This window comes from Schistocerca cancellata, chromosome 1 (genome assembly GCF_023864275.1).
Source record: "Schistocerca cancellata isolate TAMUIC-IGC-003103 chromosome 1, iqSchCanc2.1, whole genome shotgun sequence".
Taxonomy (NCBI): domain Eukaryota; kingdom Metazoa; phylum Arthropoda; class Insecta; order Orthoptera; family Acrididae; genus Schistocerca; species Schistocerca cancellata.
In genome coordinates, this window is record NC_064626.1 from 1209839087 (window position 1) to 1209855500 (window position 16414).

Genomic DNA, 16414 nt, shown 5'->3' on the forward strand with positions numbered 1-16414 from the left:
GAAGTATTTCCTTTCTCAGTTCAGAGTTATCCAGCGCTTAGTGTACGCGCTGCCATCGAGCGTCGCTCTCCACGTAACACACAGTTCCCGTTAAAACTCGGGCGATTCAGCTGCTGAAGTGATGCGGTGGTTCTTACGAAGAATTATCAAAAGTAGTAGAATACGCTACTTCAGCGCGATATGAAACTGTTGCATATGTTTTGTCAACAAATTCGGCCCAGTGAAAAAATTGAAAGAAAGAAATTAAATATGAGTCAATATAGGTCATTACATAATTTAAATACAATTTCAAGAGCGTAACTTGCTCGGAACTTTGTGACTATATTTTAGAGTATATGAAGATGTTTGAAAATGTTAGTTTCCCATAAACTGCATTATTAATGTAGCTGTATGCACAGTGTATGAGGTACTTACATGTTAAAATAATAAAAGAATGTGAATATGTATGTTTATGATTTTAAAAAATCTTCCAACTGTCTGTACTTAGATTTTTATTTACTGTACATATATCGCAGCGAACGTTTCATCAGGATCTCCAAGTATGACCTGACCCTTTTCTTGATAGTGTGGTGAAGCAGTCACACCTGAGGTAAGTTTCATTGTTATAAAAAGGGCGATTCAGTTGCCCCTACCTATGGGTTTTATGCAACCCGCTAGGTCATGAAACACCACATGCACATTTTCATCTTATCTTACTCGCTACGTGCAAACATACAGAAAACGTACAAAAAAAGGCCTTCAAACGTGTTTTTCTTGAACAACTCGAAAAACGTGACCGCCAGCGAAAACAAAAAAATGGTTCAAATGGCTCTGAGCACTATGGGACTTAACTTCTGAGGTCACCAGTCGCCTCGAACTTAGAACTACTTAAACCTAACTAACCTAAGGACATCACACACATCCATGCCCGAGGTAGAATTCGAACCTGCGACCATAGCGATCGCGCGGTTCCAGACTGTAGCGCCTAGAACCTCTCGGCCACTCCGGCCGGCAGCGAAAACAAATACCAGTAAAAAATTTAACTGTATTAAATTTCCTACAAAAAGTTTCAGTTAATTTTTTCTGTTGGGCTAATAGTCTGCACGTAGCGAGCAAGGGAATATGAAAATCTCAGCGTCGTTTTTGAAGGCACTTTCGGTCGAATAAAACTCACAGGTAGTTGCTGCATACCGAAAACACATGCGATCTAATGATAAACGGACTACAGAGCTATCAGAAAAGGGAATATTGCGAGGATCTACGTCAGTGGTAGCCCACAGTGAAATTTCTCTGTTGTTTGATTTTTTAAAAATTTTATTATTTTATTTTTTATGCACCTGTCGGTGACAAACTAAGGTATCAAGATGTTGGTGACATCGGGTGCTAGGTTTCAATGATATTCACTTAGAGGCACCTCTAGTTTATGCACATAGTGCACGAGAGAAACAGGATTGCTTTTAAAGGCTATAGTTTTCTTACAACTATGAGTAATTATGTAAATCATAATGGAACTAAGCACTGAGTGTTTCTTACGTAAATGCAATTACAAAAATTTGTGAAGAGGTAATTTCAAAAAGGAAGGGGAAGCAGGGTTGCAGTGGGTTGGTTTCTACAATCCAGAACTTTTTGAAGACATTGAGCTCTCCACTGAGTCTCCTGCCCTTCTTTTCATCAAGCATGTGATGTGCTTTTGTAATGTTTTGCCTGAAAATTTCTAGAAGTCTTTCATTATAATTGAAACAAAAAAGGGAGGTAGATTTTAATTTCAAAAATATGTCTGTATACCGCATGAAGGATAATGGATTCGCTAAACAATAACATAGTATCAAATTTGAGCTTCCGCAATTTGATACTTTGCCACATGTTGTTGTTGTGGTCTTCAGTCCTGAGACTGGTTTGATGCAGCTCTCCATGCTACTCTATCCTGTGCAACCTTCTTCATCTCCCAGTACCTACTGCAGCCTACATCCTTCTGAATCTGCTTAGTGTATTCACCTCTTGGTCTCCCTCTACGATTTTTACCCTCCACGCTGCCCTCCAGTACTAAATTGGTGATCCCTCGATGTCTCAGAACATGTTCTACGAACCGATCCCTTCTTCTAGTCAAGTTGTGCCACAAGCTCCTCTTCTCCCCAATTCTATTCAATACCTCCTCATTAGTTATGTGATCTACCCATCTAATCTTCAGTATTCTTCTGTAGTACCACATTTCAAAAGCTTCTATCTCTTTTTGTCTAAACTATTTATCGTCCACGTTTTACTTCCAAACATGGCTACACTCCATACAAATACTTTCAGAAACGCCTTCCTGACATTTAAATCTATAATAGATGTCAACAAATTTTTCTTCTTCAGAAACGATTTCCTTGCCATTGCCAGTCTACATTTTATATCCTCTCTACTTCGACCATCATCAGTTATTTTGCTCCCCAAATAGCAAAACTCCTTTACTACTTTAAGTGTCTCATTTCCTAATCTAATTCCCTCAGCATCACCCGACTTAATTCGACTACATTCCATTATCCTTGTTTTGCTTTTGTTGATGTTCATTTTACACCCTACTTTCAGGACACTGTCCATTCCGTTCAACTCCTGTTCCAAGTCCTTTCCTGCCTCTGACAGAATTACAATGTCATCGGCGAACCTCAAAGTTTTTATTTCTTCTCCATGGATTTTAATACCTACTCCGAACTTTTCTTTTGTTTCCTTTGTTGCTTGCTCAATATACAGATTGAATAACATCGGGGATAGGCTACAACCCTGTCTCACTCACTTCCCAACCACTGCTTCCCTTTCATACCCCTCGACTCTAATAACTGCCATCTGCTTTCTGTACAAATTGTAAATAGCATTTCGCTCCCTGTGTTTTACCCCTGCCACCTTCAGAATTTGAAAGAGAGTATTCCAGTTAACATTGTCAAAATCTTTCTCTAAGTCTACAAATGCTAGAAACGTAGGTTTTCCTTTCCTTAATCTTTCTTCTAAGATAAGTCGTAGGGTCAGTATTGCCTCACGTATTCCAACATTTCTACGGAATCCAAACTGATCTTCCCCGAGGTCGGCTTCACCAGTTTTTCCATAGTTCGGTAATTTTCACATCTGTCAACACCTGCTTTCTTAGGGATTGGAATTATTATATTCTTCTTGAAGTCTGAGGGTATTTCGCCTGTCTCATAAATCTTGCTCACCAGATGGTAGAGTTGTGTCAGGACTGGCTCTCCCAAGGCCGTCAGTAGTTCTAATTGAATGGTGTGTACTCCGGGGGCCTTGTTTCGACTCAGGTCCTTCAGAGCTCTGTCAAACTCTTCACGCTGTATCATATCTCCCATTTCATCTTAATATACATACTCTTCCATTTCCATAATATTGTCCTCAAGTACATCGCCCTTGTATAGACCCTCTATATTCTCCTTCCACCTTTCTGCTTTCCCTTCTTTGCTTAGAACTGGGTTTCCATCAAAGCTCCTGATATTCATGCAGGTGGTTGTGCTACTTCATAGTTTCTTATATTCCACAGCTTATTAAAACGATCTGGTAAACTTACACATATATGATTTTCAATCGTTTAAAGAAATGGCGCTAACCTGAGCGTGTATGGGATGTGCGAGACGCCAGGCCATTCGACTTGGCCAGTAGTGTGTGCATTGTAATATATCTTATTCCGAGTCATTTTTACGCGATTTCCGTATCTTTGATTGTTGATCGAGTTCGAATGCACAGACGCTTGTGCGCGTAATTCGAACATCGCTGTAGTCATTTTCCTTCCATTAGATCTCACTTCTTTGTTAGATTTCGCTTTTTGGATAGAGGTCAGATCTGTGATAGCTTATTCTGCAGTAGCCAACTTCTGAGCGAGATATTGCTTAGGCTTGTTTACGGTGTTAGATCTGATTGAGTATTAGAATAAATATTGCGAACTCTTTCGTGATAAAGTTTCAGATTCTATGGTGAGTGCACTTTTGGGGAAGGCATTCTGTCGCGAATAGTAGAAGATAGAATTAAAATCATGTAGGCTGTAGGCTGGAAAATTGTTGCTACAGATCAAGCGAGGCGGACGTGACCAGACTATCTCATGTGTAATGTGTACTCGACTAACAAGAGCGGAGTATGCAGTATCACGAGGCTCAAGCACAGTTAGTGGCAACCCTTGGACACAGCAAACAGTGGAGAATGGCTAGTTCATCACGTAGGCATCACATGCTGCCGCGTGACTAGCCTACTCAGGGCTCAAAGTTCGGGGGTGCTAGAACCTGCTAGAACCTTCTAGAACAAGTGGTGCCGGGTACACTACCCCCTATAAAAGCGGATAGCCGCTAGATCGAAGGACAGTGATGGAGTGAGGTACTTAGGACGCCGGTCCACGTTAGTCTGCGTCAAGATGCTGCAAGAGTTGCAGGAGAATATCGAGCACAGCAACAAGTAGGGACTTAGGCTGAATCGACACAGCTGACACTTAGTCTGGTGCGCTCGCCTCTGCTGTATTAGGACTTAGGTTTGGGAAGTTAGGGATGGCAACTGCATAGCCAGATGGACAATCATTGGAGACTGTATATAGAATCTCATTTAAATCACAAGTGCCAGGGGTACTTCCAGTATAATCGTTCTATACATCGAGTTTTCGTACATGAAAGCTTCCCTAAGATCCTATCCGAGTTCCGTACTCTAGCTCACCTTGCAGTCTTCTCTACAACGGAGCAGTGAGGAGTTGGCGGCCCGCACCACCGAGACCTCATGCCAAGTAAGTTCTCTGACGCGCACCAACGCAGTCCTTCCACTCCCTCTAAGGACACGTCAGTGGGACACGACAAGTCTAAGGTAATGTAATACTTATGTAATTACAGAATCTATAGCGTGAAGTTACGAATTATTGATCGACCTGTGTCGATGAAGTACTTAATAAATAATACTAGCAATCCAACCGTTATCTGTTCAAAACAGATGTGGACGTCTCGTGACGTTATCTGGAAGGCTAGAATTATGTATTCGTTATGCAGACTAGTTTTTATTTTGCTGATATATACGAACCTGCTACATGTGTCAAACATAATCGTTCAGATTATATAAGTAAAACTTACAATTTTTTCCAGAGCCAGTTGTCACCAGATAAGACAGGTGTTATTGTCGTACTGAATACTAGCACTCGGAAAAGAAAAACACAATTTTCACTACTCCCACGGTAGTCGATATTTTATAACAGCACCTGGCAAGCGTTACTGTAACAGAACGCGGTCTTGTGTTATGATGATGCTACACATACGTGGCATGTACCAGAGGTTCTCTCGTTCGCAAGACACTTTCTTTCACTTTGCGTCTGGCGGTGATATATTGGTTACTGTGGATGGTGTTCTATTTGAACGTAACCGTTCCTGGGTGCAGCTATTAATGTGTTTTATCATTTTAAACTATCCAAAAGTTGACTTCGACTCACTGTGTGATACGATTAATTGACGTTTGTGGATGAATGTGGTCGCACTGCACGTTGGCGCTGTAGGGACCCACGCTGATCATCCATAATGGCTTACCTGAAACAACAGAAAACAAAAATTAGGTAAGGGTTAAGCGGTAAAGCACCACCGCTGTCGTCTTCAAAATTTATTTTCCCTCGCACTTACCATTAACGATACAGAGAGGCCGTTACTTGCTTGCAACACTGTTGGTATCAATCGTTATTGGTCCGAAGGGAAAATAAACAGACTGTACTTTCAATTATCTGCTTTGACTTTTAGCCGCTCTGTTCTAACGCAATGGTGATCCACGTATGCCATCTTTCGGTTGTCTACACCCCATCCATTATCAGAAAGATGGCTCGAAGAAATGGGGGTCTCCAAGGAGAGACTTTAGGTAAAATTGCACAATCGTCTGTGTATACCACTGCCGAATAATATTTTGATGGCTGTGTGCATTCACTCTATGTTGCCGTGTAAAGCGGGTGACCTTGAAGCAGACTTAGCCGCTGAGCGAGGCAGCCACGCGAAATGGGCCCTAGTATTACTAGGCCCGTGTTGCTGGAAAATTCAGCTTCCGGTTGCGCAATCGCGACTGATAAGGCGCACTGGCGCTGTTATCACGAGGGACCGCTGGAGGGGGCCTCTGGTGGCCCTTGACGCTCGTGAGGCAACAGCATGTTCAGTCGACTCGAGGCAGCCGCACTGTGCACACAGCCATGCCGTACCGACGCAGAAGATAGTCAAAGAGGAGCAGGATGACTGTTTATAAAACAGTAGACAGTTTTGATGGCTGTGTGCATTCACTCTATGTTGCCGTGTAAAGCGGGTGACCTTGAAGCAGACTTTGCCGCTGAGCGAGGCAGCCGCACGACTCGGGCCCTAGTATTACTAGGCCCGTGCTGCTGGAAAATTCAGCTTCCGGTTGCGCAATCGGGACTGATAAGGCGCGCTGGCGCTGTTATCACGAGGGACCGCTGGAGGGGGCCTCAGGGGGCCCATGACGCTCGTGAGGCAACAGCATGTTCAGTCGACTGGAGGCAGCCGCACTGTGCACACAGACATGCCATACCGATGCAGAAGATAGTCAAAGAGGAGCAGGATGACAGTTTATAAAACAGTAGACAGTTTTGATGGCTGTGTTCATTCACTCTATGTTGCCGTGTAAAGCGGGTGACCTTGAAGCAGACTTAGCCGCTGAGTGAGTCAGCCGCGCGACACGGGCCCTAATATTACTAAGCCTGTGTTGCTGGAAAATTCAGCTTCCGGTTGCGCAATCGGGACTGATAAGGCGCACTGGCGCTGTTATCATGAGCGACCGCTGGAGAGGGCCTCTGGTGGCCCTTGACGCTCGTGAGGCAACAGCATGTTCAGTCGACTGGAGGCAGCCGCACTGTGCACACAGCCATGCTGTACCGACGCAGAAGATAGTCAAAGAGGAGCAGGATGACAGTTTATAAAACAGTAGACAGTTTTGATGGCTGTGTTCATTCACTCTATGTTGCCGTGTAAAGAGGGTGACCTTGAAGCAGACTTAGCCGCTGAGCGAGGCAGCCGCGTGACACGGGCCCTAGTATTACTAGGCTCGTGTTGCTGGAAAATTCAGCTTCCGGTTGCGCAATCGGGACTGATAAGGCGCGGTGGCGCAGTTATCACGAGGGACCGCTGGAGGGGGCCTCTGGTGGCCCTTGACGCTCGTGAGGCAACAGCATGTTCAGTCGACTTGAGGCAGCCGCACTGTGCACACAGACATGCCATACCGATGCAGAAGATAGTCAAAGAGGAGCAGGATGACAGTTTATAAAACAGTACACAGTTTTGATGGCTGTGTTCATTCACTCTATGTTGCCGTGTAAAGCGGGTGACCTTGAAGCAGACTTAGCCGCTGAGTGAGTCAGCCGCGCGACACGGGCCCTAATATTACTAAGCCTGTGTTGCTGGAAAATTCAGCTTCCGGTTGCGCAATCGGGACTGATAAGGCGCGGTGGCGCAGTTATCACGAGGGACCGCTGGAGGGGGCCTCTGGTGGCCCTTGACGCTCGTGAGGCAACAGCATGTTCAGTCGACTGGAGGCAGCCGCACTGTGCACACAGCCATGCTGTACCGACGCAGAAGATAGTCAAAGAGGAGCAGGATGACAGTTTATAAAACAGTAGACAGTTTTGATGGCTGTGTTCATTCACTCTATGTTGCCGTGTAAAGAGGGTGACCTTGAAGCAGACTTAGCCGCTGAGCGTGGCAGCCGCGTGACACGGGCCCTAGTATTACTAGGCCTGTGTTGCTGGAAAATTCAGCTTCCAGTTGCGCAATCGGGACTGATAAGGCGCGCTGGCGCTGTTATCATGAGGGACCGCTGGAGGGGGCCTCTGGTGGCCCTTGACGCTCGTGAGGCAACAGCATGTTCAGTCGACTCGAGGCAGCCGCACTGTGCACACAGCCATGCCGTACCAACACAGATGATATTCGCAGATGAGCAGGATGACTGTGGTTTAGAAGCAGTCATGTCAACGAAACTATTGTCCACCTAAAGGATATTTTGAAAATTGTCACGATAAAATCGACACCACATCTCTGATTTCGTGACTTATCTAGTGTAGAACAACCTAAACTCAGACAATAGGCAACGGGTCGAGTGTGGAATGAGCTATGTAACAGTTCCGTTCCTATTACCTCTCCAATGAACATAATTTTTGCTCACTTTCCGCATTACAGGCCTAAATATGAAAATCTTGTGCGGGATCCAAAGACCCTCCACCAAGTAACGCTTGCGATTTACAACAGCACCTGGAGAGCTGACTTGACATTGTTCGCTGGACAGAGTCACAGTGATCCAATGATAAAGCCTTGAGACCTGTGACTGCCAAGTACAAATTGGATCTAGCTCTGCCTCACCCGGACTAGGCACGTAAGGAGCAAAGCATTTATTGCACACATACAAGAATGTGATTGTGGTGTGATGGAGCAAAAAAGTAGAGTACAATAAAAAGACTTAAAGGACACGGGAACGACCTCAAAAAGAGCTCTCCAAAGGTTTTCATTGCATAGTGAAGTCCTTGCGCTCTCTGAAACTGACTGTAGGAGCCTACGAACTTTTTTATCAGACTGTTTCACGTCCCTTGCTCCACAGTGTGTCGTGAAGCGAGGTCGCGATTGTTAAAGTGTGGAAAGACAACTCATAAAATTGATTAAACACACAATAGTTGTTAGTTATGTAGAACAAAACAATATACACTCCTGGAAATGGAAAAAAGAACACATTGACACCGGTGTGTCAGACCCACCATACTTGCTCCGGACACTACGAGAGAGCTGTACAAGCAATGATCACACGCACGGCACAGCGGACACACCAGGAACCGCGGTGTTGGCCGTCGAATGGCGCTAACTGCACAGCATTTGTGCACCCCCGCCGTCAGTGTCAGCCAGTTTGCCGTGGCATACGGAGCTCCATCGCAGTCTTTAACACTGGTAGCATGCCGCGACAGCGTGGACGTGAACCGTATGTGCAGTTGACGGACTTTGAGCGAGGGCGAATAGTGGGCATGCGGGAGGCCGGGTGGACGTACCGCCGAATTGCTCAACACGTGGGGCGTGAGGTCTCCACAGTACATCGATGTTGTCGCCAATGGTCGGCGGAAGGTGCACGTGCCCGTCGACCTGGGACCGGACCGCAGCGACGCACGGATGCACGCCAAGACCGTAGGATCCTACGCAGTGCCGTAGGGGACCGCACCGCCACTTCCCAGCAAATTAGGGACACTGTTGCTCCTGTGGTATCGGCGAGGACCATTCGCAACCGTCTCCATGAAGCTGGACTACGGTCCCGCACACCGTTAGACCGTCTTCCGCTCACGCCCCAACATCGTGCAGCCCGCCTCCAGTGGTGTCGCGACAGGCGTGAATGGAGGGACGAATGCAGACGTGTCGTCTTCAGCGATGAGAGTCGCTTCTGCCTTGGTGCCAATGATGGTCGTATGCGTGTTTGGCGCCGTGCAGGTGAGCGCCACAATCAGGACTGCATACGACCGAGGCACACAGGGCCAACACCCGGCATCATGGTGTGGGGAGCGATCTCCTACACTGGCCGTACACCACTGGTGATCGTCGAGGGGACACTGAATAGTGCACGGTACATCCAAACCGTCATCGAACCCATCGTTCTACCATTCCTAGACCGGCAAGGGAACTTGCTGTTCCAACAGGACAATGCACGTCCGCATGTATCCCGTGCCACCCAACGTGCTCTAGAAGGTATAAGTCAACTACCCTGGCCAGCAAGATCTCCGGATCTGTCCCCCATTGAGCATGTTTGGGACTGGATGAAGCGTCGTCTCACGCGGTCTGCACGTCCAGCACGAACGCTGGTCCAAGTGAGGCGCCAGGTGGAAATGGCATGGCAAGCCGTTCCACAGGACTACATCCAGCATCTCTACGATCGTCTCCATGGGAGAATAGCAGCCTGCATTGCTGCGAAAGGTGGATATACACTGTACTAGTGCCGACATTGTGCATGCTCTGTTGCCTGTGTCTATGTGCCTGTGGTTCTGTCAGTGTGATCATGTGATGTATCTGACCCCAGGAATGTGTCCCTTCCTGGGACAATGAATTCACGGTGTTCTTATTTCAATTTCCAGGAGTGTATATTAATACAGTAGGTACTTAGATATAGTATGCGTCCACAAGACACCAGCGGTCAGTACTTAATTACTATACTGGCCACTCGGTTACAGGCTACACAAGAAAATGAGTCTGGTCATCTGAAAAAGAAACATTACCAGCATTGCCCCAGACAGACGTGTACTATTCTTATAGAACTAACTTACCTCAGTAGCTATTAACCTCTTTCCAGCACCGTCTAAAATATGGATATTATAACCCAGTCCCATCTCAAACTATCTCCGCGTCAGCAAATCCACAAACCATACTCCTAAAAAAATTAGTATATACAGGACAATATACTTCAAACCAAAACTCATTCAGAGCTAGGCTCAACATTTAACAAGCATATTAATAAAATAACTTCAAATTACACACCAGTACACATTAATAACATGAGGAGCACACATACATCTTATAACCCCGAAGTCATACCGGTAGATATAAAGTAACTTATAAGATCGAATTACTAACGACTACGAGGTATTTCTTAAAATACAGTATATTAAATTTTTGTATCAAACTTCCTCGCCATCTCTATGGTCCAGAATAATAAATTAATTAAATACAGCAAGCCCCAAGGCAAGACTTCTGTCAAGACACTACTTCTTACATTTGCGCCGTACAACATTAACGCCCAACACCTACAATGTTAATAAGTTCATAGACCCAAGTCCCACAGCCTGGCTAGTTATGTCAGTAACAGCCACTACCAAAACGAAGTCGCCCCTTTCGAGCTATGAACAAATTTCCTCATCCCAGCCAAACGACAAAACAGACACTGTGAAATTCACCATCTCAGAGACGGCGTACACTAGAACACAGTCTAGATTAAACAAACCACTTCGGATAACAGAACTGACGATGATAAACAGGAGGCTGAAATTCTAAACCTAGCTTTCAAAAACTCGTTTACGGTAGAGGACTGCAACATCATTCTCCCTTTCAACTATCGAACAAACGCAAGGATGGTTGACGTGTGTTTAGTGTATCTGGGATTGTAAAACAGTTAAGAACCTTAGACGCCAGGAAGGCATCTGGCCCAGACGGTATCCCTGTGAGATTATATGTTGACTATGCTACAAATATAGCGCCATTCTTATCCATCATCTACCAGAGATCATTGGAGCAGCGGAAAGTTCCACGGGACTGGTAGAAGGCCCAGGTCATAGCAATCTATAAAAAGGGTAGAAAATCGGATGCACATAATTACCGGCCAATTTCACTGAAATCGGTTTGGTGTGGAATCGTGGAACATATTTTGTGTTCAGCCCGCATCTCGTGGTCGTGCGGTAGCGTTCTCGCTTCCCACGCCCGGGTTCCCGGGTTCGATTCCCGGCGGGGTCAGGGATTTTCTCTGCCTCGTGATGGCTGGGTGTTGTGTGCTGTCCTTAGGTTAGTTAGGTTGAAGTAGTTCTAAGTTCTAGGGGACTTATGACCACAGCAGTTGAGTCCCATAGTGCTCAGAGCCATTTGAACCATTTAATATTTTGTGTTCAGACATAATGCCCTATCTAGGCTCTGAGAAGCTCATCTGCAGAAACCAGCATGGTTTTAGGAAACAGCGGTCGCCGGTCGTGATGGCCAAGCGGTTAAAGGCGCTACAGTCTGGAACCGCGCGGCCGCTACGGTCGCAGGTTCGAATCCTGCCTCGGGCATGGATGTGTGTGATGTCCTTAGGTTAGTTAGGTTTAAGTAGTTCTAAGTTCTAGGGGACTGATGACCTTAGAAGTTAGGTCCCATAGTGCTCAGAGCCATTTGAACCATTTTTTTTTTGTTGAAACAGCGGTCATGCGAGCCACAGCTGGCCCTCTTTGTGCATGATATACAACAGGCTCTAGACACCGGCTCCCAGGTTGATGCCATATTTCGCGACTTTCGAAAGGCGTTCGATTCAGTTCCGCACTGTCGCATGCTCCGAAAGTTTGCGCTTACGGTCTATCCAATGACATATGCGGTTGGATAGAAAGTTTTCTAACAGACAGGGAGTAGTATGTCGTCCTGAATGTGGTGACTTCAACAGAAACAAGCGTAACTTCAGGTGTGCCCCAGGGCAGCGTATTAGGTCCGCTGCTTTTTACGATTTACATAAACGATCTGGTTGATGGTATTGACAGCGGCATTAGACTGTTTGCCGATGATGCTGTAGTCTACAGGAAATTAGTATCACGAAAGTAGTGAACAAATCACTGAGGATTTGCAGAAAATATGTGGGTGGTGTAATAACTGGCAGTTATCTCTCAATATTAGTATGTGTAACCTACTGCGTATAACAAGGCGTAAATCCCCATTAATGTACGAGTACAAAATAAATAATACCTAGTCTTTGGAAGCGGTAACATCGGTCAAGTTTCTGGGTGTGACTATTCGAAATCATCTCAAATCGAATGATCAGATTACAGAAGTAACGGGAAAGACAAACTATAGATTGCCACTTATTGGTAGAATCCTGAAGCGGTGCAGTCCTTCAATAAAGGAAATAGCTTACAATACTTTAGTTCGTCCAGTCTTAGAGTATTGTTTGTCTGTATGGGGCCTTTACCAGTTGGGTCTGATTCAAAAGATTGACAAGGTCCAAAGAAGAGCGGCAAGATTCGTGACGGGTACATATAGCCATCGCGAGAGCGTTACAAATCTCATACCCTACTGGCCATTAAAATTGCTACACCACGAAGATGACGTGCTACAGACGCGAAATTTAACCGACAGGAAGAAGATGCTGCGTTATGCAAATGATTAGCGTTTCAGAGCATTCACAGGGGGTTGGCGCCGGTTGCGACACCTACAACGTGCTGATATGAGGATAGTTTCCAACCGATTTCTCACATACAAACAGCAGTTGATCGACGTTGCCTGGTGAAACGTTGTTGTGATGCCTCGTGTAAGGAGGAGAAATGCGTACCATCACGTTTCCGACTTTGATAAAGGTCGGATTATAGCCTATCGCGAGTGCGGTTTATCGTATCACGACATTGCTGCTCGCGTTGGTCCAGATCGAATGACTGTGAGCAGAATATGGAATCGGCGGGTTCAGGAGGGTAATACGGAACGCCGTGCCGGATCCCAACGACCTCGTATCACTAGCAGTCAAGATGACAGGCATATTATCCGCATGGCTGTAACGGATCGTGGAGCCGCGTCTCGATTGCTGAGCCAACAGATGGGGACGGTTGCAAGACAAAAACCATCTGCACGAACAGTTCGACGACGTTTGCAGCAGCATGGACAGTCAGCTCGGAGACCATGGCTTCGGTTACCCTTGACGCCGCATCACAGACAGAAGCGCCTGCGATGGTGTACTCAACGACGAACCTGGGTGCACGAATGGCAAAACGTCATATTTTCGGATGAATCCAGGTTCTGTTTACAGCATCATGATGGTCGCATCCGTGTATGGCGACATCGCGGTGAACGCACATTGGAAGCGTGTATTCGTCATCGGCATACTGGCGTATCACCCGGCGTGATGGTATGGGATGCCATTGGTTACACGTCTCGGTCACCTCGCATTGACGGCACTTTGAACAGTAAACGTTACATTTCAGATGTGTTACGACCCGTGGCTCTACCCTTCATTCGATCCCTGTGAGACCCCACATTTCAGCAGGATAATGCACGACCGCATGTTGCACGTCCTGTACGGGCCTTTCTGGATACAGAAAATGTTCGACTGCTGCCATGGCCCGCACATTCTCCAGATCTCTCACCAATTGAAAACGTCTGGTCAATGGTGGCCGAGCAACTGACTCGTCACAACACGCCAGTCACTACTCTTGATGAACTGTGGCATCGTGTTGAAGGTGCATGGACAGCTGTACCTGTAAATGCCATCCAAGCTCTGTTTGATTCAATGCCCAGGCGTATCAAGGCCGTTATTACGGCCGGAGGTGGTTGTTCTGGGTACTGATTTCTCAGGATCTATGCCCCCAAATTGCGTGAAAATGTAATCACATGTCAGTTCTAGTATTATATATTTGTCCAATGAATACCCGTTTATCATCTGCATTTCTTCTTGGTGTAGCAATTTTAATGACCAGTAGTGTAGAAAGTTTGAAGTGGGACATACTTGCATTTTCCCTCTCGCGATCCGCTAGTGGAACAGAGGAGAGGGGGCTAAATATGACTTTGGCGCGCGAATTGTCCCCTCCGCCACTCACCGCTTGGTGGCTGGTGGAGAATATATGTTGACGTAGATGTAGAAGAAACGTACACCTTGTATTTAATATTCCTCGGAATACCATGTATACATTCACAATAGACTTTCCCATCCTGGAAGTTCAGATGGTCTCGCATGATACTGCAGGGAATTACAGATAATTACAATACGTACAGTGGCCGGCGCTAATCCGGCATTCGGTACAAGTGCAACACAACGACGTTCCGTAGAAACCGTGGCTCGAGTCGTGTCGCTACCACAGCCCCCTCTCCGTAGCTCTGCCACCTAGCCACAGCCGGCAGAGTACAAGCAAGGCTGGTATCTTCACGGTCGTAGCTTCACAAGAGACTGCACTGCAAGGCCGCTCCGCACACTCTTCCCAGAAACCACCGTCCGAAGCCAAAGATCCCCATAACAAGTAGAATGTGTCGCCAAGCCGCACACGAGTCGTCGTGAAACTGCAAGGACAACCTAATCACCAGGCACCGTAAGCGGACCTAGTGCCGCCCACAGTAGCTCGCGCGGCGCTGATAGCATCGCGGTTTCTGTCGGCCGGGCCGACACTGACCGAAGCGTGGGCGGACGACTTGGCAGAGCAGGGCGCGGCCGGCTGGCTCCCAGAGAGAGAGACGCAGGGTCAGAGGCCCGCTCCGCGGAAGTGTCGCCCTGTGCGTCTTCCGGGACCGCTGCGGAGCTGCGTGGTGCGCCCCACATATACACAGGAAATTATGTTGCGCGGCAGCCGGGGCCGGTTTCTCTTCGCGGAGAAATCGAGCTGTGAGTATTACTCATACAGGGTGTTTCAAAAATGACCGGTGTATTTGAAACGGCAATAAAAACTAAACGAGCAGCGATAAAAATACTCCGTTTGTTGCAATATGCTTGGGACAACAGTACATTTTCAGGCGGACAAACTTTCGAAATTACAGTAGTTACAATTTTCAACAACAGATGGCGCTGCAAGTGATGTGAAAGATATAGAAGACAACGCAGTCTGTGGGTGCGCCATTCTGTACGTCGTCTTTCTGCTGTAAGCGTGTGCTGTTCACAACGTGCAAGTGTGCTGTAGACAACATGGTTTATTCCTTAGAACAGAGGATTTTTCTGGTGTTGGAATTCCACCGCCTAGAACACAGTGTTGTTGCAACAAGACGAAGTTTTCAACGGAGGTTTAATGTAACCAAAGGACCGAAAAGCGATACAATAAAGGATCTGTTTGAAAAATTTCAACGGACTGGGAACGTGACGGATGAACGTGCTGGAAAGGTAGGGCGACCACGTACGGCAACAACAGAGGGCAATGCGCAGCTAGTGCAGCAGGTGATCCGACAGCGGCCTCGGGTTTCCGTTCGCCGTGTTGCAGCTGCGGTCCAAATGACGCCAACGTCCACGTATCGTCTCATGCGCCAGAGTTTACACCTCTATCCATACAAAATTCAAACGCGACAACCCCTCAGCGCCGCTACTATTGCTGCACGAGAGACATTCGCTAACGATATAGTGCATAGGATTGATGACGGCGATACGCATGTGGGCAGCATTTGGTTTACTGACGAAGCTTATTTTTACCTGGACGGCTTCGTCAATAAACAGAACTGGCGCATATGGGGAACCGAGAAGCCCCATGTTGCAGTCCCATCGTCCCTGCATCCTCAAAAAGTACTGGTCTGCTTCCAAAGGAATCATTGGCCCATTTTTCAGATCCGAAACGATTACTGCATCACGCTATCTGGACATTCTTCGTGAATTTGTGGCGGTACAAACTGCCTTAGACGACACTGCGAACATCTCGTGGTTTATGCAAGATGGTGCCCGGCCACATCGCACGGCCGACGTCTTTAATTTCCTGAATGAATATTTCGATGATCGTGTGATTGCTTTGGGCTATCCGAAACATACAGGAGGCGGCGTGGATTGGCCTCCCTATTCGCCAGATATGAACCCCTGTGACTTCTTTCTGTGGGGACACTTGAAAGACCAGGTGTACCGCCAGAATCCAGAAACAATTGAACAGCTGAAGCAGTACATCTCATCTGCATGTGAAGCCATTCCGCCAGACACGTTGTCAAAGGTTTCGGTTAATTTCATTCAGAGACTACGCCATATTATTGCTACGCATGGTGGATATGTGGAAAATATCGTACTATAGAGTTTCCCAGACCGCAGCGCCATCTGTTGT

At 46.6% G+C, this 16414-nt stretch overlaps 1 protein-coding gene across 1 annotated transcript in view; it reads right to left on the reverse strand.

Annotated features, from left to right (window-relative positions):
* The window catches only part of LOC126094646 (uncharacterized), a 1573713-nt gene that overhangs the window by 1210087 nt on the left and 347212 nt on the right, over positions 1-16414 (reverse strand). The window lies entirely within an intron of this gene.